Source organism: Chrysemys picta, chromosome 22 (assembly GCF_011386835.1).
Source record: "Chrysemys picta bellii isolate R12L10 chromosome 22, ASM1138683v2, whole genome shotgun sequence".
Lineage (NCBI taxonomy): Eukaryota > Metazoa > Chordata > Testudines > Emydidae > Chrysemys > Chrysemys picta.
The window spans coordinates 14,693,612-14,721,001 of NC_088812.1; the positions used below are offsets into that span (position 1 = coordinate 14,693,612).

A 27,390-nucleotide genomic window follows, 5' to 3' on the forward strand; every position below is an offset into this window, starting at 1 on the left:
TTTCAAAAAGTTAAAGCTTTATAATTGGTAAAACACAAGTTGTCTCCACCACATGTCAAAATATACAAAGCAAACATCCTTAATTCAAACTCTACTAACGTCTCAAACAGCATTTTTCTTACTTGTCTAGCTGTAATTCTCTATTGTTATCAATGGAAATACGTTTTCCTCAGTTTGTGCATGGATGGTGAAATTGACATTTATCCGCATTTATTGATAAAAATCTAGTCTTTCCAAGCCTACCTTTAAAATGGAAAGCAGAACTGAAGTTAGCAGCGAGATCAGGCTATCTTGGGAACTATGGAAGAGGCAGGTTGGCAAACTAGTTTATAAATGGCTAGTAAACTTTTGTAGCAACATTTAAAAAAAAATTCCTCTAACACCTGTTTAACTCAAACATCTGACAATGAGCAAGTGAGAACAAAGCTGTTCTCTGTAATAGAATTTTGCTGCTGGTCCACATGGTTTGACTCTGCTGGTTTATAGACTAATATAATTCCTCACGAATAAGGGTGGAGACATTTATGGATAGGTTTAAAAGTAGCTGTTCCCTGCACACAGAATCAACGGCTCCTTCTGTGTATAATTTCACTAGGATTTCTAGTGACAAGCCCTGGAAAAAACCAGGAAACCCCAACACCACATCCCACGAAGAACAAACACATCGTTCACTGAGGCCATTTGAAAACATCCTACTTCTCAGCAGACATCTGAATCTAGTTTGCGGTGTTCCTAGCGGAAAAAGGTTTGTGTGTGGACGTTTTGGCGTGTGCAGATCCGCTCCAGGGCGGGCAGCAGTGTGGGATGCATGGGGGAAGATCAACTTAATGGCTGTTGTTTTAGCTGCACCAGGGTTGAAGGAGACTCTTCTTTGTCCCAACGCTGAGAATCTTTAATATACTAGTTATCAGACGCAAATAAAATTCTGCCTTAAAGCAATTCTAAGTTGTGCGTTAAATGTTGACAAAAAGTCCTCAGTCCTCTGCAGTTTGGAGCCGTCAACTATTATTTAATTTTCAAATGTGTGGTGGGGGAAGAGGAGGGGATTTTCCATCCCAGTAGAGATTCGAAAAGTAATTCCTCTCTGAAGGAGAGGAGTTCCAAAGCATCACAAGGTCTGCTCTGGTACTTCATCTGTCTCCGAGAGAGTAATCCTGCCTCCTTCTGCCTTCCTTCCGGCTCCCAACTTTCCTCCCAGCACTTCCTTCCATTTGCTTATACAGGCCTAGCTCCTGGGGATTCTTCCATCCAATTAGCTCCTCAGCTGTACCTCCGTTCATTTAATTGGCCTCTTCTGCGAAATGCCCGTCTTTCAAACAGTTGATATAACCTGGAGGGGATTTGAGTGACAGGGTGCGGAGTTAGCTCCTGAGTCCACACCCCCTGTTACACACCACCACCACCACCCCCTTCTTCCCAGCCAGGGTCTCCTCTTCTCAGTGCTGTTTTCTCTTGGTCTGAGCTCTTCCCTTCTTATCATTCCCTGCTCTGTGTAGGACCCCACCTTTGGGTCTCTTCCCGGCCCCTTGACGGGTGTTCTCTGATGTCCACCCACACAAAGAACAATGGTCTGGCCCAGGGGTAGGCAACCTATGGCACGTGTGCCGAAGGCGGCACGCGAGCTGACTTTCAGTGGCACTCACACTGCCTCGGTCCTGGCCAATGGTCCGGGGGGCTCTGCATTTTAATTTAATTTTAAATGAAGCTTCTTAAACATTTTAAAAACCTTATTTACTTTCCATACAACAATAGTTTCATTATATATTATAGACTTATAAAAAGAGACTGTCTAAAAACGTTAACATGTATGACTGGCATGCGAAACCTTACATTAGAGTGAATAAATGAAGACTCGGCACGCACCCCCCATCAGCCAGGGCCGGCTCTAACTTTTTTGCTGCCCCAAGCAACAAAAAAAAAGCGTTGCCCCGCCGAGCGCCGCGCCGCCGGAACGCCCCCCAAGCGCCACGCCCCGTGCTGCCCCCCCACCGAGCGCCGCACCGCCGGAACCCCCCCCCCAAACGCCGCGCCCCGCGCCGCCCCCCCTGCCGAGCGCTGCGCCGCCGGACCCCCCGCCAAGCGCCGCGCCGCCGGAGGCCCCCCCCTCAGAATGCCACGCTGCACCGCCCCGTGTCACCCCAAGATTGGCCGCCCCTTACCAGGTGCCACCCCAAGCATGTGCTTGGTTGCCTGGTGCCTGGAGCTGGCCCTGCCATCAGCTGGCATGGGTCATCTCTGCCCCTTATGGCTCTTCCCACCATTTTTTGGTCCCTTTCCCCCCTTGGGCATCTACAGACTTCTTCCTTATCCGCACAAGGGATGGACTGTTCTCCTGGGTAAGTCAGCTTCCAAGAACCCTTTGGTGAGCTTCACCGCATTGTCCAAAGTTCAGGGTCACCTCGGGGGAATTTTGCAAAAACTGTTCTAAATTCACTGCATCCATCTCTTCCTCCAGCCTCATCCAGCAGCCCACCAGTCTGTGCATGAAAGCTCTGGGCCGTATCCCCTCCGTCCATTTTACAGCTCGAAATTTCTGTCAGCATTTCTCCAACAACAGACCCATTCTATCCACGATGACTGCCTTGGCTGCGCTGTGGTCCTTGGCTCTTAGGGACACGTGGGCCTGCTTGGGCTTTGTCTGTCATATAGGGAGCCATTCGCGTTGACCATGATGCGTTATCCCCGCCAGAACCTAGCACCATCCACTGAAAAGGTCGAGAAAGGCCTCAGAGTTGTCTGTCAGAGCCATTTCACACAGCCAGATTCCCGGGGCTCTGCTGCCGCCCCCAGCCACAGGATTCAGATTCTACGGCATCTGGTGTTGTGCTGCCATCTGCTCCTTAGTAAATTCCTGGAGAGTAGGGTGACCAGACAGCAAATGTGAAAAACCGGGAAGGGGGTGGGGGGGTAATAGGAGCCTATATACAAAAAAAAAATCAGGACTGTCCCTATAAAATCGGGACATCTGGTCACCCTACTGGAGAGTCTTCTTCTGCTCTGCCTGCCAGTCCCTCCTGGACCATCGCTTTGCTTGTTGAAAGAGCTGCATGGGCCATTGCAGAGCCTTTTGTTGTTCTACCCACCAGTTAAGGATTTCTTCCATTTCTCCCTGACCGCCGAACCTCGCGCCAGTTCCCTCTTCAACTTCCCACTCAGATGAGGACTGCTAATCCTGGACAAGGCCCCAGAAAGTCATGGGATGGTTGGTCCCCTGAGAGTTCTTTCCAGCCTCAGTCACTGAGCACAACCACTCCAGGGCTTCTTCACCACCACTGTGCTTTAACCACCACTGGAGGGGATCTGAGTGACCAGGTGCTGAGTTAGCTCCAGAATCCACACACCCAGTTACAGAAGGGCATGTTTCATATCCTCACAGTGCTGATTAGGTCACTGCTGGCTGAGACGGCTGGTTGCTGCAAGCTGAGGGAGGAAGTTAATGCTGGGGGTGGGTGGAATGGGCAGATCCCCAGAGCCATGGAATATGTGCCCAGAGAAGCCACAGGGGTCCATGTCAGCTACTGGAGTTTGAAGGAAGAAGGTACCAGAAACTGGAGGGTTCATTCATGTTACAGAACATAGGGCAGGACGTGGTGAATAGTCAGCTCTGTAAAGTAGAGACCTGTGTTATGCTGCAGAATAAGGACACTTATTCTGTGAGGAGAGAGGTTATTGGCTCTTCTCTTTTTTCTGGGCTAGTTAAGACCAGTGGCCTACAGCATGTTTGGGACCTCTCTGCTCCAGTCTTTCTGGCTTGCCAGGGTTTGATTTTACTGCTGAGACAGCCTGTATCATTGGTAGATGAACAGCTTCTCTCTGAGCCCAAGAATCCCTGTTTCAGCTTGATTTGGTTCTTCAGATGCATTCAGGAGAGACTCAGGAGAATTCATCTCCATACGTTAGAGGGCAATTAGACACACATGGGAGATTTCCAACACAAACAATACTTAATAAACATTGGCTTGTACACACATTCAGAAACGAATGGTAAATAATGAACTTGTAATTGCAGATGATAAATTAGGCTGAATTAATTACCCCATGGTGGCTCTTTCAGTTACAGACACGCACTTGAGCGGCAGCACTCATGCTTCGGCAGAGAACTCGTCCCCTAAGGGTTGTGAGCACAGAACTGACAAACTAATGGAGACAGGACAATCTGCTTGGAGGAGATGAAGATGGACTTGCCAACATTATGGAGTGCTGCAGGTGGTATGTGAGTTTATAGGTAGATCTGAGGCACATGGGTAAAATTGCAAAGGGCACCCAACTTCACATCAAATCACTGCTAATGGTGAGCTCAGTCCCTGCTAGCAGAAGCAAGAAGACAGCCTAATGGAGGTGGTCCTCTGATTTATATCCAAGTCCATTCTCTCTGCTGATCCCATCTCCCATTTGAATGCCACCTATATCATTAGTAACATCTAGGATGCTGGTTTAAAGAAATCCCAGATCCAGTAGCAACCAAAGGTTGTCCTCATCTGAAGGCAATTTGGTTACCGGTGAGAAATTATTTGGCAAGTCGTAGGCCAGTTTCTAGAAAGCACATCACAAAACCAGCACTACCGCGACTGGGCCCCTTGCTGGCAGTCTCAGCAGCGAAGCCAAGGATGAAATGGGTCACAGAGAATAATTCCTAGTAGAGCTGACCCTCCGAGTTAGGGCGGAAGCCGGAAGCATTTTGGCAGGATAGTTTGGGGAAGGTCATGCACAGACCCTGCTCATGTTGTATCTATTCTGGGAACAAACAGAGAAGGGTTTAAACCTCCAAGCCCATCAAATTGGGACTATTCACCAGCATTAACTTCCCTTAAAAATGTAAAACTAAAACACAACAACCACCGTAGATACAAAAAGAGAAGAACAATTCCCCTCATGTCGGATGTGTGAGTCAGAATGTTCCTGGTTCTGCTGCCTTCCTCAGCACAGTTCACCTGTGGATATTAGCCTTTCCTTGAGCAAGTCGGAGCAGAAAGGCCCAAACTAAGTTTTGATGCAGATCCAAGAGCGGTGGGCAATAAAGTGCCATGTTTCCTTTTGGGTTCCAGCTATCCCTGCATGTGGCTGGTAAACTTGTGTGAGTGTCAGGGATATAGTTTCTTGTTAATTCTCTGTCAACTTAACATATCGAAGGAGAGAGTTCTTATGATGATGAGAGACAAGTAGAAACTCAGGTCTCAGCTCCCAGAGCCAGATGAAATGGCATTTCCCTTTTCTTTCTCTTTCGTGGTTATACGGTACACTGGCCACTGAGTAAGATAGCGCAGGACTTGGGAGGAGCACACAGCTCCAAGGATGAGGCGATTGCTGTGTGATAGCGAATACATCATCCCCGTAGCCTGGCTCACATCTCTGAGGTGAAGGGCGGGCTCAGCAAGAGAGGAGCAGAAAGGACAAGGAAAACCAATAGTTTGGAAAGCAAAATAAACTGGGAGCCTCAGCAGCGGCCATAACCATATAATAATACCCAGGGACGGCTCCAGGCACCAGCGCAGCAAACGCGTGCCTGGGGCGGCGAGCCGCGGGGGGCGGCCTGCCGGTCGCCGTGAAGGCGGCAGTCAGGCAGCCTTTGGCGGCACGCCTGCAGGAGGTCCGCTGGTCCTGCAGTTTCGGCGGCAATTCGGTGGCGGGTACGCCGAAGCCGCAGGACTGGCAGATCACCCGCCGAAACGCCGCTGAATCCGTGTGACTGTGGACCGCCCGCAGGCGTGCCGCCGAAGGCCGCCTGACTGCCGTGCTTGGGGCGGCAAAAAACATAGAGCCGCCTCTGATAATACCTAGCACTTTCCAGCTGTAGATCTTTACAAAGGAGGTCAGTATCATTAATCACATTTTATGGACAGGGAAACGGAGTCAAGGAGACTTGTCCAAGGTCACCCGGCAGCAGAACCAGGAACAGCCCCCAGGTCATTTGACTGCCAGCCCAATGCAGTATCCATTAGGTTACACTGCTTAAGCATGTCTTCTGACAGTGACCAGTACCAGATGCTTCGGAGAGCATGAACAGAACAAGACAATTCTGAGCGATCCATCCCCTGGCGTCCAATCCCAGCTTCTGGGAGTTAGAGGTTTAGATGGCATTTCCCCTACGTGACATGCGCTATATCCTAATAGAATTTCGAGGGCACAAGAAAGCAGTAAAAAGGTGGATCCTATTCAAGAAGGGAAAAGTTGATGGGTCTGATTTTTCATCCAGCATGAACCTTTCATTAATTTGGATAACATTCCTACTGGGAATAGCTGCCTTTTTCCAATTGAGGTTTACTGTTATTTTGACCTACTTTTCCCCAAGCAGTTATGCAATATTGAGAGAAATTAGACCACAACATGTAACATGCCTACACATACGTAATTTGTGTGCACGTATATAATATATATTTCAGTATGTCCAGAATACTACAGCGTTCTTACGTCAGGCTTTGAAGTATTTGCAGTGGAATAATGTAGTGCTTTTCCATAAGAGACAGCAGCACAAGATAGAATATACTGAAACACGCAATGTCGATTCTATTTGCAAGCTCTTGTGTGCTTGGTCTCCGTATGCAGCAGGACTCTCTAATAATTAAGTCATTCTTTTCGCAGAACACTTGACTCAAAGCAGAAGTTTCAGCTGATGTTAGAGCGGGAGGGTGGTCTTGTAGTGAAGGCATCATGCTAGAATGTCTATTCTGTGGAGATAGATCTAGAGTATGAGGTTAATACAAGAACCTGAGTGCCTTTTAGCATGAATAGGGATAATCAGGCTTCCCATTTTGTCTGTCTTGAATGTAAGCTCCTCAGGACCGAGTCTCTTGCTTCATATGAGCTTTACATACTCAAAGGGGTCTTTAGGTGCTTCTGTAATAAGTGTCACTAGAATGAGAATTTGCAAATACATTGAAACAAACCAGAACTCTCATCTTGCTTCATTATAAACAGCACCAGCACATCCTAGCTCACCATGAGTGAGCACACCTCCGCAGGGAGTGAAATAAAGAGCACGGGTGTGCAAAATGACCATCCAAGGAAGGTAGAAACAGGTGAGCCTGGTTCTTCCAGCCAGGCATGTCACTCACAATCCCCTTTGCACATGCTGTGTGGGCCTGCAAGCTCTCAAAGGATTTCCAGGGAGAATTATTAGGACTTCAGAAGAGCCCTTTTGCCTCTAAGGTACGACAGCAGCAGTGAGTGGTTTAACGGAGCAGCAGCTAGGAAGGTGGTGATCGGGAAGCTAACATCCTGTTGAGGTTTCTTCCTACGCTGCCAAGCCAAAGAGTTGTGCTGATAGAAGATTTCCTCTGCTTGTGCGCTGCCTCCCACAACTCAGGAGGATCAACCGGGGTCGATTGTAAGGACTGCAGGGACAATTTTCAAAGCTGCCCAAGTTACTTAGGAGCCTATGTTTTACTGAAAGTCAATGGGCTTGTGCTCCTAGAGGCCTAAATCACTTCCCCGTGTGGTATTTACAAAGAGGTGAAAAGGAGCCCTGAGAGACAAGTGGGGAAGGATTATTCTGATTCCCAAAGATCAAAAGCAGGAACACAGCAGGGGCAGTGCTTGAACTTTTAACCAATCATGAGACACCTTTTGTTCTCTCACACCCCGCATTCCCTCACTCCACACCCTTTCTGTTCTTGACATGCAAGAATGACTGGTAAAACTCCATAGCTTCCAAGAGCTATTCCCTTGGGACATGAAGGAAGTGGCTGCTCTGCTAAACCAGAGCCGGCTCAGGTGGTTGGAATTCATTAGATACTTGAACTGAGGTGGGCTGTCGCCCACGAAAGCTTATGTTCAAATAAATTTGTTAGTCTCTAAGGTGCCACAAGTACTCCTGTTCTTTCAGTAGGAAAAGAAGCTTGTAGCTATAATTGCATGGTATAGGGGCAGCTAACTCAACATTGTTAGGACAGTTCCGGCTTCTGGAGAGTTTGGCTGGACCCTGAATGTGTCTGTGAGGTGGGGTGACCAGATGTCCCGATTTTATAGGGACAGTCCCGATTTTGGGGTTTTTTCTTGTATAGGCTCCTATTACCCCCCACCCCCGTCCCGATTTTTCACACTTGCTGTCTGGTCACCCTACTGTGAGGTGAGAGGACAGGAGTGCCGGCTGTCCTCTCTACTCAGCAGATTCGCAAAGTCTAAACATTGGCTTATTGTACGTTAACGAGGAACATGCTATGTAGTAGTATTTTTCTTTGTATGCCTGACCTATACTACCAGACACATACCATATTACAGGAGGGTGTATGCTTTGACTCTGCTGATCCTAAACAAAGAAGTCACATGTCATATTACACTCCATACCGTTCTCGGAAAGATACCGATATAGGTAGAAACAACTGTGATTATGGTAGGCTGGGTACCTGTAGAAAGGTCCCTGGCTGAACCCCTTCTCTGACTTTTCACACAACTAGGTATTTGTGAACTAAAGCCCATCCTTTATAGTGATCACCCCTATTTCCCCATTTTCCCTATTTTCTTGTTGGTGGGCCCTATCAATAATCTCCTTTAAACCTTCCAATTGAAGTGGTTTAAGATCTCCCAGTCATTGCACTTGAAGGAAAATTCGAAATCCAGAGATGGACCTATAGGCTATTTAGAAGCAAATAAATGGCAACAAAAGGCATACAGGGCAAGAGAAGGGAAGACTTCCTGAGAGAGACCCAGAAAGAGGTGGTCAGAGATAACGAGAATGAGAGATAAGCCCAGAGAGACAAGTCGAGACATGACATAACAGGGTGACACTGGACTAGGATCCAGGAGACTTGGTTTATTTCCTGGCTCTGCCACAGACTTCCCATGTGACCTTGGGCATGTGACTCCATGGGCTTCAGTTTCCCCCATATGTAAAATGGGGTAATAAGCCTTTTTCTGTCTGCCTTGTCTATTTAGGCTGAAGCTTTTCAGAATAGTAACTGTCTTTTACAATATGGGTGTAGAATGGGGGTCCCCCAATCTTGATTAGTAGCTACTTTAATACAAATAACAAATAATAATAAGATATGAGGAGAGAGAAGTGGGGAAGGAAACAGATCTGAAACTTTTCCTCTACAATAGAATGTCAAATGGGAAATTATAGCTTGACTGTTATTTAGAGATAAGGGCAAAGAAATAAATAGGAAAGGGAGGCAGAAATGACATCAGATTCCTGTCTTCCCATTGGATACATCTCTGGAATGTACGATAACCTTATACCATAAAGGTCATGTGACATCATACCCCAGGAGTCAGGAGTTAATTTAGCAGCAAACGCCAGTGTATTCTCCTAAATAGGGAAGCGACGGGAGCAGATAGGGTTTCACCAAGCACTGTGTTTACGGGTTACTTCAGCAAAGCAAAACAGGCTGATCTCACTTCCAGCTTCTCCAGCTGAGTTGCTCATCCTTACCTTTGCCAAGCCAGCCTGGTTGGTGGGCTTCCCTTCTGCTATCATGTCACCACTGCCCGGACCAGGGCTGGACGGTGAGTTTCAGTGCCAATGAGAATACTCTGAGCTCTCCGCTCAGTAGAATGATTGTGGAGCCTCTATTTCCCCTCACAACCTTGCCAATGCTCTAAGACCCTGACCTGCAAGAGTAGCAGCTTCCTCTTGTGGGCTGGGCACTCCTGGGGCTTAAATGATGGCTTTGATCTCCCCCAACTGATGTCACCCGTTCAGGATTGATCTCAGCTACTGACCCGCACCCATTACCCCCTGGGGGAAGCATTATTAGCTACATGAATTAATAATAAATAAGAAAACAACTATTCTAATTTATTCCTTGTTCCGGGCCGCCCGGTGCCATCTGCTTTCGCTGTGTTTGTCTTTTAGATTGCAAGCTCTTTGGGGTAAGGATTTTTGCTGTGTTTGTGTTTTGCCCAGAGCCAAGCATGATGCTGGCCATGCTTACCCAGTAACTGATCATCAGTGAGCCAGTGCAAACAATCTACATATAAAATATGTCCCCTGCCCCAAGGGGTCGAAAACCTGATGCTCAGACAAACCATGTGGTACGGCCACATGACCTGCACCGGATGATGGCCCCAGCTCATCACAGGGCAGACGTCATTGATAGATCATCCCTCCAAAGCAGCGAAATAGAGGAGAGAAACAAAACAAAGTAGCATTTGAAAAAGGAAATTGTAAAGGTCTCTGATCTGACTTTGTGTTTCTAGTGAGCCCATCAGTGGAGTATCTGGGCAATGCCTCTTCTCGAAGCTCCAGTTGCTTTGGGTATCTCTTACTCCTAGGCAGTGAGCTGCTATGTGCTGCACCATTGAGGCTCTGTGCTACTGACTCAAGCGCTGATGACTCTGAAGTGACAATGGGGCTGCTGCTAGGTCACCAGCCATCACATCCACTCTATCCAATCTCCTCTCCTCAAGTCATTCCCAGTGCCTTACTTGGTCACAGCTGTAGATCGCAGAGTGCAGCTGGTCTCCGGCCTGACTGCTGATTCTGGTTACCCAATGCACTGCAGGTGCTTGGACCCAGGGGACAGCCTTACTCAAATAGCTTGCCGGTTAGATTTTTCTGGCTTCCTGTCCCAGAGCTTGGCCTAGCCCAGGGTAGGTAATCTCCAGCAATTCCCAGGGCTGAAGTAGATAGAGCAGAGCTTTGAGACTTAAGGTTGCCTGAAGCCAGTCTGGCTGGGGCAAATCTCCCCAGTCATTCTCTAGAGCGGCGTTAGGGAGAGAGACTGAGATGAGAGCAAGCAGTGTGGTGAGCCCAGCGAGTGGGCAAGCAAACCACAAATTCTAAGCGGCAAACTGCCCCTTTAATCAGCACAAAACTATTGTTATTGGCACTGAAATCTGCTGTTAAAAAAACACCCACACTCTGTAATCAAAAACCTTGGAAGTGAGGCAAGATTGTAGTTTACCAGTCACTGAAACCATCACAAATCAGAGGAGAGTGGGGGGATTTTTAGGGGAGAGAATCCCGGTCCCACAATGGACCCTGCATTTCACATGTTATTCTTCCCCTGCTATCTGCTGCATCATTACAGGTCCCCAGCATTCAGGTTGGTAGTGCAGGTCTGCAAATTACAATTTAGACTCTGTTCTTTAAAAAGTCTCCCAGTCCTAGGGTTTATCTGGGATTGTATTTGTCTAGGAACATGGGGTTTCCAACCTGTCCTTGCAACCTCAGCATGGACTACAAAATGAAAGCACTTAGAGCAGAGGACTGGAAGTTTGCACTCAAGTTTCTAGTCACAGCTGGCAATTACCGTGGGTTTCCACTTAGAGGCGAGGTCTGGGAGGCAGGATTCCTAAATCCTAATCCTGGCTCAGCCACTGACCTGCTGTGTGGACTTAAGCAAGTCATCATCTATGCCTCAGTTTCCGCATCTGTAAAATGGAGAGAACAACAATTACCTATCTTCTAGGAGGTTGTGAATCTTCCTTAATTGCTATTTAGAGAATGCTTTGAGATCCTTGCATGAAAAGGCAAAGTATTATTGTTATAAAACTACACTCCCTTCAACCAAACACCAGGCTTTCCAAATTAAAGATGCTCCCCGTTTTTCCTCTATTGTGAACTCAAACACTTGGAAGTGACTAGAGTATTTTTAATGAGAAGAAATCTCAGTATTTCTTAGCTACTATAGGCTTTTTTTCCCGGCTCTCTTTCCAAGAGACAGGAGTGAAGCAATTATTGTTTCCCTAGTATAATTTAGAGCTGAGTAAATATGCAGTTTAATCAATGACTAGGGAAACAGCATTGGGAAACCGTTCCTAACCGTGCAGATGTAGCAAGATCCACCTTTAAGGCAATAAAGCGATCGGTAACGTTAGGCTCATCTTCTGCCTCGGATATTCTTCCTCAGGTAGACTAATGATGGGTACCAGCGTGTAAAAGCCCTTTTAATAAGAATGCAGAATTTGGGGGGAGGGTCAGACAAAAGTAAAAATGCTCCTCTCACCTGGCCTGTTCCTGGCTGAGTGCTGTGTAAACCGGGGCTATTTGAGGAGGAGAGTTGGTGAGCCTTTTATCTTTGTTTGTCCTAGTTTGTTTGAATATAGATTATCAGGTCACACGTTAGGTGACTTCACCGAGTCCCCTCTTTATCCCATTGCTGCACAATCAAAATACGATTTGACACAACCAGATTTTGCTCAGGAGGGTCCCGAGACTGGATTAGTGTGGCGGGGGCGGGGAGGGGGGTCTGCAGATTAGGATTTAGGTTCAATGGTAGATTTGTGTTTAAGGAGTGGCCCACAACTGGAATAGCAGGGGGTGCCGGGGGCTGGAGGGAAGTGTATTGCACAAAGTCTGCCCATGGTATGCCGGCCTGGGACCAGCATTTTCCATTTCACACTTTCAGGTGGCAGGAGCTATTCTAATATGTTTCATACATATGACATTGGTATGAGAATCACAGTCAATCTGGTTAAGCTCTCTGTTCTGACGGAGCCCTCTATACCTTGGATTTACGCTATAGAATAATTACACTTGAAAAACCTTCTCAGTCTTTCGGCTCTGTTATGAAACCACGAAGGGCCATTTGAGGCCACTTCCTTTACTATAAAAAGAAGAACAGGAGTACTTGTGGCACCTTAGAGACTAACAAATTTATTAGAGCATAAGCTTTCGTGGACTACAGTCCTTATTCTCTAATAAATTTGTTAGTCTCTAAGGTGCCACAAGTACTCCTGTTCTTCTTTTTGCGGATACAGACTAACACGGCTGCTACTCTGAAACCTTCCTTTACTATCTGTCCCCACACACATCACACTGAATGATGGGGGCTGGGAGGAGAAGGGCCCACTTCCCTTAGGATTCAGAAATAAAGATTTGAGCCCATATTCAGAGAGGTCATGAAGCAATTTTGTTTTGATTCCATGAGTTGGGATAAAGAACTTGGCGATGGAGCAGTTGTGTGCGCCGTGCGAAGGTGGGGAGGGCGGCGGGGGAAGAAAGAACAGCTGGTCTGAATTTTCCCTCTGTGAGGTGGGTTCACCAAAGGACTCACTTGTTTGTGTGGCCTTGAAATCCAGCGTCATTGTTATGCAACCAGACTGCCAGGAGAATGGCTCCCCTGTCAAGGAGGCTGGGATGGAAATTAGAGACATGTACCTTCGCAAGGCCTTTCTTGGGTCTGATGCGGATATTTTTCACAAGGGCTGGCGCCTTAGAGCCCTGATTTTGTGTTGATGGATACCAATGAGCTCATTATTGCTTTTGGAGGCGAGATTGGGGATGTCAGTGTCAGTTCCACAAACGGTATCACAGCCACAGAAGGAATTTGGGTTTGAAAAAAGAGCCAGACAGGAGGGATGGCTCTGCATTGTATATTTCCAGCAGCACTGGGATCTTGAATTCCTATCGAGGAAGCTAATTTAGTAATCAAGACAATGATTCCAAGTAGTTTCCAAGTGAAAGGAGTGGAGCCTAGCCCTCATCATATGAGTCCCTAGACATGTAGGGCCAGATTCATCGATATGCTGGTCTGTTGGGTTTATGGAGCAATGTGGTCCCTAGCTCAGGTTGCAGTAGCTAACAGCTGCACCCAGCCTCCTCTCACCACACTCTCCCGTAAGGGTTTTGTGACAGTTCCCGCAGGATTGGGCAAGGAAACCCTGACAGCTTCAGCACTTCAAAGCCTGGGCCACAGAATCAGTCAGAACTGTTCTGCCAGGAGAACGCTGCAGCTATTCCTGAAAAGTACAGCTGCTGCCTCTCGCTCGGCAGAATATGACGAGCCAGGGCTGTTCCCTGGAGGCAGCTGCTCTCACAAGCAGCCAGGCAGGCAGCCAGCCACATGGGAAGGAGGAAGGCTCCGGTGCAGATTTTGGTTTGCCTCGATCCTGTTCTGGAGACCAGTCACGCCACATCCAAATACCCAGGATGACAGCCAGAGTTTGAAGAGGAGATCCTGCGCCCAGAGAGCTCCCGTTTGGAGTTCCTGTGCTGCAGTTCAGATGCACCCAAACTTTGCCCCAGCAGATGGGCCACCCTGCTAGGAATCCGAGCGTCACACCTAATTGGCATGCAGTGAAATAATTGAGCACAGAGCAGGAGGGAGTGCAAGTGAGGAGACAATAGAAAAATCAAGGAGAAAAGGCCCAAGGAGGGCAGCATGCCTCAGGCCCAGTAACATCCACTGGGGTTTTGCATTTGTAGCCCAACAGCATCCCTCTGGCCTCACACCTGCAGCTGGCTGTCGTTCCTCCAGGCCTTGTGTCACTGTTTACAGGTATACATGGATTTAACCCCCATGATCCATCAGGGAAGCAGGTTCACCACCTGCATTTTGCAGACGGGAAAAACTACACCGAAAGAAGAAACGATTTGCCCAAGCTCACACGGGGTGCCTGCTATCAAAGAGGAGGTTTCACAACGCAGACTGTTCCTAAGTGATGAGTTCCAGTTTTTCCTCTAGCCCAGGGCAGGCCGAACAGATATGAACAGAAACGATCAGGGGGAGTCCCTTGTTTTGATCTCATTCATCACATCCAGCGTCACTGACATTTGGAACACGTGACCAGAAATCGAGTGTCCTGTGCTGAGAAGAGCTCAATGTCTCGTGTGGAAGCCACATAAGAATAACGGTAGCTGTTGCTTATTTTCCTTGACTTAACCCTAATCAGACAGAGACATAGAAGGAATGTCTTTGCAATCAATATCTGTTAGAGCAAATAATAAAACTAAAGAGAGAAATGCCCTAGAAATTGACCTTTTTTAAAAGGAACACATGTTCTGAACCAATCCGATATTTAAACAAACAATGACACCCTCTTTTATCAAATACCCAAGGAAAGAACAGACCCAGGGAAGGAATACTGGTCTTTTGCACAGTTGAATGTCTTTAACTGGTCTTGTCAATATTTGCTAATTTGGTAGCAAACTGTTTGTGTTACCAGATGTCCTCATTTTCCCAATGTGAAAGGGAGGGCTGCAAAGTTTCTCTTGGAGTTTTCAAGAGCCTGCATTAAAACAAAAACACACAGACAATGTATTACCCGTGGCTGGCTCGGCATGAAAAGGACCCGTTACCAAATAGGCGTGGAGAGCATTCTTCTTACAACCAGGTCAGGCTGAGATGTCAGACAGCCACCCACACTCTGAGACTGGCTGATGCCACAAAGCAAAACCCACTAGCCCTATTCAGAAAGTTAAAAGGCAGAAACCAATGAAAATACACTAACAGTAAAAAAAGCACAAAGTATAGAACTCCCTGATTTCTTTTCCTTTCCCCTTCAGTGTTCAGCTAGATCCAGACATTAGAGAACAACATAAAGACTTGAAGCACCAGGCTTCCCCATAAAATTGGTATCGACTTCTCTTAGGCCTGGTCTATGTAAGCTGCCTTGCATCAACCTACCCATGGAAGGTTTTTCACTTTAATTTGGCTCCTGTCGAGGTAAGCACCTCTCTACACCGATTTCGTAACGGCGTAGAGTCACGGTCAATGTAATTAGGTTGATGCAGTGTCACCGTATCAGAGTAACAGCCGTGTTAGTCTGTATCCGCAAAAAGAAGAACAGGAGTACTTGTGGCACCTTAGAGACTAACAAATTTATTAGAGCATAAGCTTTCGTGGACTACAGCCCACTTCTTCGGATGCATATAGAATGGAACATATATTGAGGAGATATATATACACACATACAGAGAGCATAAACAGGTGGGAGTTGTCACCGTAGACGCTTCGTTGCTTACATCGACTGTTACTGGTATTCAGGAGCCGGCCGACAATGCCCTGCACGGACATTACAATTGATACACACACTCCTGGTGAATACACGCACTGTCGGCACAAGGGGCCAACTGTGCCCACGCACAAGCAATTTAATAACTGTGGTGGCTGGATGCCGACGTAAGTCAGGTCAACACAATTTTGTAGTGTAGACATGGTCTTAGACAACTAGATTCTAATACCATTGAAAATGAGCAGATTTACACACCCCGCATTTTGAAAATCTTTCCCTCCACTGGTTTTAGCCTACTGCTACGACTGACAGCACTTTGCGCAAACGTGTGCTTGAGATGAACCCTTAGTACAACAAAGCTACTGATGGTTGATAAGTATTATTGGATGCCACACCGCATTCAAACCACTTTGCTGCATGTATCAGTAAACCGAGGGATGAGGCCATCTGCACTCTTGATTCTGTAATTTGTCTGACAGTCCCACGTAAGAGAGAAGTTTATTGTTAGACTTAAAGGGCTAGAGTTCCAAAATACTGAATGCTTTCTGAGAGTGTAACAGACATGCGCATGCTCAGTGCAAACTACAGCATGGGGAATTAGCAGAGGTGCATGGCCCGCTGCATTGTTCCTCTCCAGATGGATGGATAGGGTCATTGGGAGCCATAGCTCCATTGGAAAGCCATTGTCTCCTGTGAATAAAAATGGCTAAAGCTGAATAGAGGGTTGGGCAACCTTTCTTGCGTTCTCCTTTTGCCTGCCACATTCTTACTAACAAGCCATTCAAAACTTTCTGGCTTGTATTCAGAGGCATGGCCAGCTGTCCTCTGCGGTTAGCTTGTGAGTCATGGCAGAACTCAGGGGTTTTGGCAACCAACATATGTCATGACCTCTTTGTGGTCAAAGGTCTCTTCTGCATAGTCAAATGACAATTTACAAATTCCCTGTCTGTCCACACTGGACGTTGCAATCACCTTCACATGGGTGGAAAAAGCCAAAGATGTTGGAGAATCCTGAATCTGATTGGTGTCATCTCTCTGAGAGTATCAGTAGAATAAGTGATGGGCTTTAAGAAGCCATCAGATCTGGAAAAACTTGTCGTCCCTCCCCAACAGATCCCATTTACAAGAATCTAAGAATACGTTAAAAGAAGAACAGGAGTACTTGTGGCACCTTAGAGACTAACAAATTTATTAGAGCATAAGCTTTCGTGGAATTGATATGCAAACTAGACACAATCAACTCCGGTTTGAATAAGGACTGGGAATGGCTGAGCCATTGCAAACATTGAATCTATCTCCCCTTGTAAGTACTCTCACACTTATTATCAAACTGTCTGTACTGGGCTAGCTTGATTATCACTTCAAAAGTTTTTTTTCTCTTAATTAATTGGCCTCTCAGAGTTGGTAAGACAACTCCCACCTGTTTATGCTCTCTGTATGTGTGTATATATATCTCCTCAATATATGTTCCATTCTATATGCATCCGAAGAAGTGGGCTGTAGTCCACGAAAGCTTATGCTCTAATAAATTTGTTAGTCTCTAAGGTGCCACAAGTACTCCTGTTCTTCTTTTTGCGGATACAGACTAACACGGCTGCTACTCTGAAACCTAAGAATACGTTATGTCACAGTCCGGGGAATCATTATCTCAGATTATAATGGCTGCTTTAATTCAGGGTAGAAATTAAGAGTTGGAATCTATAGTCCACTAAGGCCACTTTGAAAGGTTTCAGAGTAGCAGCCGTGTTAGTCTGTATCCGCAAAAAGAAGAACAGGAGGACTTGTGGCACCTTAGAGACTAACAAATTTATTAGAGCATAAGCTTTCGTGGACTACAGCCCACTTCTTCGGATGCATATAGAATGGAACATATATTGAGGAGATATATATACACACATACAGAGAGCATAAATAGGTGGGAGTTGTCTTACCACCTCTGAGAGGCCAATTAATTAAGAGAAAAAAAACTTTTGAAGTGATAATCAAGCTAGCCGAGTACAGACAGACAGTTATCTAACTGTCTGTCTGTACTCGGCTAGCTTGATTATCACTTCAAAAGTTTTTTTTCTCTTAATTAATTGGCCTCTCAGAGGTGGTAAGACAACTCCCACCTATTTATGCTCTCTGTATGTGTGTATATATATCTCCTCAATATATGTTCCATTCTATATGCATCCGAAGAAGTGGGCTGTAGTCCACGAAAGCTTATGCTCTAATAAATTTGTTAGTCTCTAAGGTGCCACAAGTCCTCCTGTTCTTCTTTTTAAGGCCACTTTGCACTTTTATGTAGTAAAAAATTGGCCTCAAACTGGCCAGAGATTCCCATTCTTATAGCCACCTCCTACAGCTGCCCTGCCCTTCCCCACTCGGTACAAAGGGGAGGAGGAGGGTTGTTCGGGCAGGAGGAGAGGAGGGCAGGGCGAGTGGCAGAGAGCACAGTTTGGACATTGCAGAGAATCAGGGCTTCTATCTCTTCCACCCCTTTTCTGTAAGGATAGGGTTTAGCAATGGAACTAAGGAATGTATTGATTCTAAACCCATCACCATGTTATCCAGATGCCATATACACAGACAGGGCCGGCTCCAGCATTTCTGCTGCCCCAAGCAAAAAAAAAAAAAAAAGCCGCGATCGTGATCAGCGGCGGCAATTGGGAAAAAAGAAAAAAGAAAAAAAGCGGCGATCGGCGGCGGCAGTTCAGTGCCAGGTCCTTCGCTCCTAGAGGAAGTGAGAGACCTGTCGCCCCCGAATTGCCGCAGGTGCCACCCCTCTCCCTTGGCCGCCCCAAGCACCTGCTTGTTAAGCTGGTGCCTGGAGCCGGCCCTGGCCACAGATTAAAAAGCATCAATTTCCACCATGATCTTTGCCCCTCCATCACTGATCCAGCTTCTTTCACTAGTTTATTTTCATTTTATCTCCAGGAAAGGTGCTGATGAACATTCCGAATACATCATTAACGAGGAAGGCCTGTGCAAAGAGATGCATCTTGCCAAGTCCCCTCAAAGTGGTAAGATTCTGGCTCACCGTGGTCTCCAGCAGTAGAGAATTTCAGCTGAGAGCCTGCCACTGAAAACACTTGACTCCCGAGAACTTGATTCTGAGATTCATTAGCTACAGCCACAGCTGTTGTGTTGGATCATTAAAAGAGAAGTCGTCTGTGCAATAGCAAGGCCCCACACTTTTACTCTACCTCTTAGGTTGACCCACTAATTGTGGAAGGCGCTGGGGAGAGTTGCATGTTAGTAAGTGGGCATGAGTCAGACTTATATGTTAGTCAAACCAGTTTAGATTCACCCTCCATTTGGCCCAGAGAATATATGCTGATAGAAAGACGTCACCACTTTATATCACTTGTTTTCATTCGGAAAAACACACTCCGTGCTGCTATTTGGAAGATATTTCCCTCTCTTCCCCTTTGACTTAAAAAAAAACCCCAAACTGTCTGGTGCAGATTTCATTACTGGATGACTATCAGGTCAGTGCTAAAAACTGAAGTGTATCAGAGCTCATCCTCTAACACAAAACTGGACACACGTACACACTTGCCCATTATGGTCACCCTACACTCAAAAATCTACAGTAAGACACTTAACACACACAGAAACCCCCACATCTGCACAGGCATACACGCACAAACACAAAATGAACACTGGGCAGTAACCTCTGCAGAAAACTCTCAGTTAACTGCATTTTTACTGTTGGCCATTAGCAACTGACTTGAAAGAATGTTATCTTTCATTCTTCGGGGGGGGGGGGGGCGAAATCTGGAGAAAGTCTTTAAATAATCATCTTATTTACTTATTTAACGATCGGAGAGGTCTCACTGTTCGGAGACCTCTCAAAGCAAGAATCCTGCACACTTAAGATGTTGTTTACATTCAGTCTGTGTTTTGAATTCGTTGCCCCTTCGTGGCCCCCACTATAATCTCTGAGGTTATTTCCTATTGCTGTCACATTGGCTATGCATTCCTGGGCGTTGAGCAATAGCTTTCCCCCATACGCAGATGTTATGGAGTTGTAGCAGATTGCTAAGTGCTACAGACTTACAGCTCATTGCGCAGGTCAAGATGGAAAAATACCATTATACTTCTGATTATACCTTGAGCCTGAATGAGCTTCATTGATCATTCTTCGTTACTGTCTACAGAAATCACAACTTCTTCTGATGTCTCAAAATTGCAACTAACATGGAGATCATACAAATAATCCTTTGTGTTGATACAGAAACTATTACTGGGAGTTTAATGGCTTTTCATTATGGGCTTGTTGCATTTCTATCGTAGTAGATTTATACCAGAACCTACGTCAAAATGGCCCAGCCCTAAGAAATTGGAAGGAACTTGCTGTAATCCCAGAACATACTGTGCTATATTGACTGGTCCTGAATGCGTAGAAAAATGTAAAAAAAGCAGAAAACAGAAAGAAGCCCATTTTATATTGGTCAGCAGGGGCATATGTTGGGAAAGAAGGCATTAAACTAATTATTTTGGGGCCATATGAGGAGTTTTAACTTTGGGATTAGAAACTGGTTGAGTTTTGGTATAACTATTACTGGGGTTCTGCCCAGGAGCCCACAAGCTCATGCTGGCCTCGATGATTTAAACTCAGTATTCACCTCCAGAATCATTATATAATTAGGACACAGCGTTAGTTCTAGTGTGTGTGTTCATACTGTAGAATTAAGTATCCACACACAGGACAATCCATCAAGAAACAAGGAATTTATTTCCCTTGCTCCAACTGCCATTTTGGAGAGAATCTAGGCTTATTCCAAGTCACAAATAATTAATTTGGAATTTAACTGGCATCTTCACTGGTGAAAATTTAGTACTGCTGCACATAAATCTATGTACTCTGAGTAGCAAGAATAGCCCGAAGAGGACTCTGGATGTCTTTCTGGTTTCAAACCAAGGCTCTTCTCTGCTGAGCTTAACTGGACATGGGAATGAGATGGCAAGAGTTCAGTAAAATGGCTTATTCTCTGTTCTTTGTCCTGTAGTTCCCATCTCCAGGATTGTAAATGTGGCAATCCTTGTTTCTATTGCTGCTCTGTCGATGAACCTCTATGAGGACTAGCTCCTTTCTCACCTCCAAGATGACTGGAAACAGCAGCAAAATCCCCCTTCCCTAGCACCTATTACGTTCTATACATTGTCTGCGTTTACAAACACATCCTGTGAGTTAGATAAATATTATCCTCCTTTTGCAGATGGGTAAACTGAGGCAACAAGTGGCTTATCCAAGGCCACTGAGGAAAAACAGTGCCAGGGTAGGATTAGAAATGTAGAGTTCCCGAGTCCCAATCCTATGTTCAGCCCACAGGATCGCACTCCTACCTTTTGGACGGCTCCTTGGTGTCTGCTTTGTACTTACGAGATTTCAGTCATAATGGCCAGGGTGTTGCCTCACCACTTTCTGACTCAAAGGCTGTGCAGGAAGAGCTGGCTAGCCACATAAATACATTTGCCTTCCTCATTTCCCTTCCAGTCTGGGGAACTCCCCAATTCTGGCAACGTGTTTCTATGCATTTGGATCACCCTAAGTATGGCAATGATAATGAATTGTACATTTAAAGTAGGGAAGTTCTTCTGAAATGTTTAACAGTTAATTGCTTCACTGTGGTTTTGCTGTGTGAATAGCTGGATTAACAAATCCAAGTGCCTCTCATATGCTTTTTGACACGGAGTGCTATCTCCATATTGTCTGAATGAGGCACACTCCTTTAGTCTTCTCCAGCCAAGAAACTGGACTGTCCTGATTCTTAAGGAATCTGGTGATCTTTTTGGAGGAGGAGGATTATAGAAGAATCTATCTGGGGAAGTCCTAGAGATGCCCAGGGTGTGTTTTATATGTTGCAACTGCTGCATAAGGAAATGAGATCTAGATTCCCCACCCACGCTGCCTCTTGGTCTTATTATTCTTACATGTTGATGCAGCATCAATCTATCAAAAGCAGGACGGCTCAACACCATGGAGATGTACAGAAGTAACGAATGGATGTAGGGGCATAAGCCCCATTGAAATCTCTCTCTTTCTAAATAGTTTTCCTATTAATGCAACATCCTAAAACGTCGTGCTTAAACTCAAATCTGTGGCAGAAGATGTGGCCTGCAACCACACTATCTTGGCCTTGTCAGATATCACCATTAGCCATACCATATGATCTCATCTGATATCAGAAGTTAAGCAGCATTGGATGAGACTTCCAAGGAACACCCCAGAGTCTCAGGAAGTGGTATTGGTAACTCAGGCCTGGTCTACACGACACAGTTAGGTAGACGTAAACCGCCTCGTATCGACCTGTGGAAGTGTTTTCACTTAAATTTGTCTTCTGCCAATGTAAGGGCTTCTCTACGCCAAGTAAGGCCATGTCTACATGTACAGCACTGCAGCAGAACAGTAAAAGCACCTCATCGACGCAGCATCGGTGCCGACGCTGCATTGCTTATGTCAACTGCTACAGGCTTTCAGGAGCTGTCCCTCAATGCCCCACACTGACAATACAATTGATACAAGAGCTCCTGGTGAGGACACGCACTGCTGACACAAGAAGCCAAGTGCGCGCACACACAAGCGATTTGATAACTGCGCTGGCTGGATGCCGACATAAGTTAGGTCAACACAATTTTGTAGCGTATACATGGCCTCGGTAGATGCACTTCCCTCTGACTCAGAAGCTGCTGAAAGGATTGCTGCCCATTTAAGGCCAGATTCAGACCTGCAGGCACAGGGTGGTACAAACTTCATCTCCTGCCTCCACAGGAACCTCCTTGCTAGAAAGGATCCACCCGTGTGAATCACAAATAGCTGTACCATCATTGTCCTTCTTCAGGTCCGTTTGGCTGGGGAAGGGCAGCATTACAATCCCTGGAGGTTGTCTGGGAAAAGCCCTGAATAAGGCATCTTCAAGCTGGCCTACTCCCATCCCTTCTCTCTACTGGCTAGAGCTACCAACTTCATAGGCTGCACTGTGAAGTTCCAGCCCAATCCTCACAGGCAGCTTGCACCATTGAGCCCCCATTTCCAACAGACCCTCTGTGGCCAGAGGCCAATGAATGCCTCTTGCCCTTGGTCTGTAAAGTGCACTGCGATGAAGAAAGCCAAGATATTATTATTGATCACCTCTTAAATCACTCAGCTATCAGAGTGCAGATAGCAAGCTAGAGTGCTAATTAATGTCATGCTGTTGAAGTTAGCTCAGATTTGCAGGGTAAATGTATGTATTTATTTCTTCTAATTTTAAAGATACAACTATAGGGCCCCATAGGAGCTAATTAGGCGTTTTAGTAATTCAGTGGCTAACGTCCGTAAAATACACTGCATGGAACTGTGGCCCTCTCCATTTAACCTTTCTTAATCAACTAGTCATAAGGACTTAATCCATACTCAGTTGCATCAGGAGAAGGATGGAAGGAATATGCAATGAATAACATCCTTCTGCTTTCCCTAGGTACTTAACATGGCCAGGGCTGGGAAATCCCTGTGTAACCTTTTCACTCTGATTTACTGAATCAGTTAACGTAACCCAGTGAGCCGTTGTAAGTTGGAGCGTCTCGCCTGGAGGTTCTAAAAGCAATGGACCAATTCCTGGCCTTTGGCTCATTCCCTTTGTGCCACTCCACTAAACTACCAAGGAGATTAAAACGGTCCTGCGAGGTAAAGGGTTCTGTATATCCAGTCACAAAAGACATTTCAAATTTGAAAATGAAATATATAACATGCTAAAGGTATTAGAAAGATTGCATGTTTCCAATTCCTAGAACTGATGATTTTTTACTATATTAACCTCAAATAATCATGTTCTGAATAATATAGACCGACAGTTATAAGGGGAGGTGGTGAGAGAAATGTGCAGAGACTCTTATAGTCTGCAGCATCTTAATAATTTTCCTGGCATGATAAAAATACTCACCATTGGAGAGTATCTGGCACTATAATCCTGCCAGTATAGCAGAACTGTATAATGGAATTTATTGGTTCTACACTTTCCATAAAACCCCACCGTTTAGTTATCAGCTTATCTAAAATGGTGATGGCATTCCTTGAAAAGAAAATGTCACCTTTTCTTCTCCCCTTTACTTTGGTCTCATTGGACTCTCCCTCTCATACTGATTTGCAGCCATGCTAGACACACAATCTTGTAAGATATCCAATCATACAGTGCGCACAGCCATGTAGGATAGCCCCATAATGCCACAATTTCACAAAAGTAAGTCATGTAAAATACACAACAATATAAGATTCTCAAAGTCTTTCTGGAAGTATCTCCATGCACAGAATCAAGGGTATTACCCATGTGTAACTTCTGCAGGACAACTATCTATGTCTTAGGTCCCATGAAGTGGTTAGCATCTGCTCCGAATAAGTACTATACAGTATATTATGAATGTTTCCTTCTATTTCATCTGCTTTTGATATGCATTGAAATATCATACTATCTACTATAAGAATAAAAACTTTACTTGCATGTTTAAGGGAAAAACGAGGTAACCTAGGACACAAATTATTAAATTAACTTTGTGTTACACCCCCAGTTAGGCTGATGCCTTCATTGTTTTGGGCACTGTACAAACACCGAATAAGAGAAAGTCTCCTGCTCCCAATATATTCAAATCTACATAGATTTACCACCATCTCTAGATTTGGTAACCTACGTCGCTCATGAATAACCACTATTCTGTAAGATATGGTAAAACACAGACCTATGATGACATGTTCTGGCCACATTTGGATCATAACTGGAAGTTTTGCATATTCTCCATCCCTAATATATATGCTGGAATATATCATGAACGAGGAGCTTGTGCAGGGTAGTGCTGGAAGCAGGACGAGGAAGCTGAGATGTAATATTAGAAGAGGCATTGGAGACTCTCTCTCAGCTCTAGATCATGCAGTTTAGTCTGGCAATCTTTCAACACATTTCATTACAGGAAACGTCTGTATTAATGCATTAAACTCTTCTCAGCTGGACAATCCTCCTGACCAGCACAACAGACATTCCAGCGAGTGGGTGGCACTGGGGTTAAAGCACCGGACTGGAATCTAAAGTGATGGTCCAGACTTTTGGTGTGACCTTGGGCAAGTCACTTATTCTCTCCATGCCTCACTTCCCCCAGTTGTAAAATGGTGATAATAATGGTGATAATAAAACCTAATCCCCAGGGGAGTTGAAAGGTGTTAAATGTATTCATGTTTATAAGGCACAGATACAAATGTGATAAGGCCCATATAATAAACAGAGACTAATTACTTGCATTTCACCAAAACAATCAATGGAAAATATAATTAAAACATTATCTGAATTCCTCAGACAACAGAGAACACACACTTCTCCATCCAAGAAACTGACCTGTCCTCATTCATAAGTAATCTGCTGATCTTTTTGGATTATATTATTATTATTCTATAGAAGAATCTGTCTGGAGCAGTCCTAGCCCAAGAGAGTGGTGTCCAAGATGTGATTTGAAACACCATGCAGAAGAAATGGTGTAACACCTACCAGCTACGTAAGCACATGGTGATGCTACACCATGGTCAGCCAAATGCATGAATTCAATTCCTCTCTTCTTTCACCAATAAGAATGACCTGGTTGTCTTCTGAAAAACTGCTGGTATAATTTGGTGCCTTCAATGACCTTGAAACAACTGGAGACAAAGATAAGAGAGCTTTTCCTCTGTTATTGCTACATTTTCAGGGCTCTGTATGAAACCAGGAGATAGATACATACTAGGCTTGCTGTGATTATTCTATCCAAGGACTACACGGTATTCAGTTAAAAGAATTACTGCTATGCAGGAAGGAAGGCCAGCCTCCCATAGTTGGGTGCAGGTATGCATCTGCAATGCAGGAGAGGGATTTTTGATAGTTCATTCAAATTGAGATTTCTGAGTTTCTTGCTGGTTGCCACTACACTGCTGAGATGGGACATCAGTTGAAACACAGGCAGGTAGCGTTAGAGACAGAGAGATTCCAAGAGAGCTTTGATATTGGTTTAGTGTTAGAAAAATTCTTCTCCACAAATCTGCTCCCCGCATATCTACTGAGTCCTATCCGCTTAATTTATTCACAAAAGCAAAATGTCTGTTCTCACCATTGCTTCAGTGCCAATAAAGATGTGAAGGAGCGAACTGGAGTCTGTTGCATCCCCCCCCATACTGTTTTCAAATACATTGTCAGCTAGGCTCAGATCCAAGAATCTTTACTGTTGGTGATGATGTAGGAAGTAGGGAGAGCACAGCTTGATTTTCTGAGAGGAGGCTGAGTTTGCGATGCCAGCTGGAAGATTTTGAGTTATAAACGAACGGTGCAGCCTACTTATCTGAAAATCACTGAAGGGGAAAGACATGGAACAGCAGCATATCATTTTTAGAGTCACTTCTGTAAGCTTGACAGCAATATCTGTAAAACTCAACCACAAACTATAGGTGAAAATAAAGTGTCTGCACTTTGGGAAAATAATGCATTTGTAGTTTTGGTATAACTACATAGTATCCATCTCTCTCAGGATCGTGGCCTGACTTTGGAAATGGAGAGTTAAATCCTGGGTCTTACCTGAGAGATGGCCACATTAGGCCTGGCAAGGTAAGGTTGCAGACTGGTCTGGAAGGGTGAGGGGAATTCCAGTGTGCTGCTGTGGTGAGTGGATGGACTGAACACATGGAGTGGGGTTACTCACCTCTCTTGTTCCACGCCCACTTTCTAATTCCTCATTCACACAGAAGCACCAGGCTGGCTGACTGAAACAAGCTGGATCATTTGAAAGCAACAAGCGGCACGTTGGACTCATTCACCCACTGGGTCCCTCTTTTTAAAAGCAATAACCATGTGAAGTGTGACTTGATTACGGTGATGCAAGCCCCATCTGTCATGGCCCTTTCAGAATGGCACAGAATGGTCCTGAGCCGCTCTCTCTCTGTTTGTACCTCTGGGACATGCACTGTAATTGAGATCACAGCTCCTACTGAATTATTCACGGCAGCTTTGAGTGTCAGTTTTATTAGATACATGCAGATTACTCCAGCATGCTTTCCCCTGCAGGGGATGGATCGATAGTGGAGTTCTCTCCTCCTGACTTTTCTGCCTGCATTTGTTCCTATTTTCCCCTACTCCTTATACCCAGACCTTGTTCCAAGTCCACCTGGACTCATGATACCTAACACCTTGCTCCAGCCAGGGCCATACTTGGTTTTCATTTCAGCAGGGTGCTGCTAATACCTTGAATTCACTAAACTGAGTCCACTTTTCTCTATGCACGCATCTGCTTGCCCAGCACTTGGGCAAAGCCCCCAACTCTCTCTGACCCAGGGTCTCTTGCTGCCCTTTAAGATCACTTCAGTTTAGCCATTAAGCCTCTGATCCTTGGGTCCTACTCATCTCCCTTCCCAATGTCATAAATATACAATATAACCTCTCTACTTCAGAGGTCAGGCTACTGCAGATTAGTTCACAAGTCCATTAAAGCCCATAGGGTCCCCTCCTATTGCCTCACTTCACTGGAGCGCAAGGATTCCTCGTACCTCCAGAGCAGTTATAGAGAACGTATCCTAGTCTGTAATAAAGTGGCAATGGTAATGTAATGAAAGGCAGTGATATTTCAGGCCTGACAGTCCTATTTCTGGCAGTCTCCGAATTAATGTGCGAGGCTTTGTGCTGCAGCTGCTGCTAGGAACCTTCAGAGTCTTTCTAAATACATGAATAGAGCTTCCAGCTCTTCAGCTCAGATCACTGCAGCCATTTATCCTGCCTTTGCGTTCACTGTCCCTTTTTTTAATTTGGA

General features: G+C 45.4%; 1 long non-coding RNA gene across 1 annotated transcript; it reads right to left on the reverse strand.

Annotated features, from left to right (window-relative positions):
* On the reverse strand, window positions 1-27,180 carry LOC135977199 (uncharacterized). Its single transcript, XR_010594518.1, has 5 exons — window positions 26,290-27,180; window positions 25,705-25,942; window positions 25,113-25,258; window positions 11,190-11,310; window positions 1-1,330 (listed from the first exon to the last, which is right to left on the reverse strand). It is a non-coding gene; the product is annotated as an uncharacterized LOC135977199 (long non-coding RNA).
* Between the last annotated feature and the right edge of the window lie 210 nt (window positions 27,181-27,390).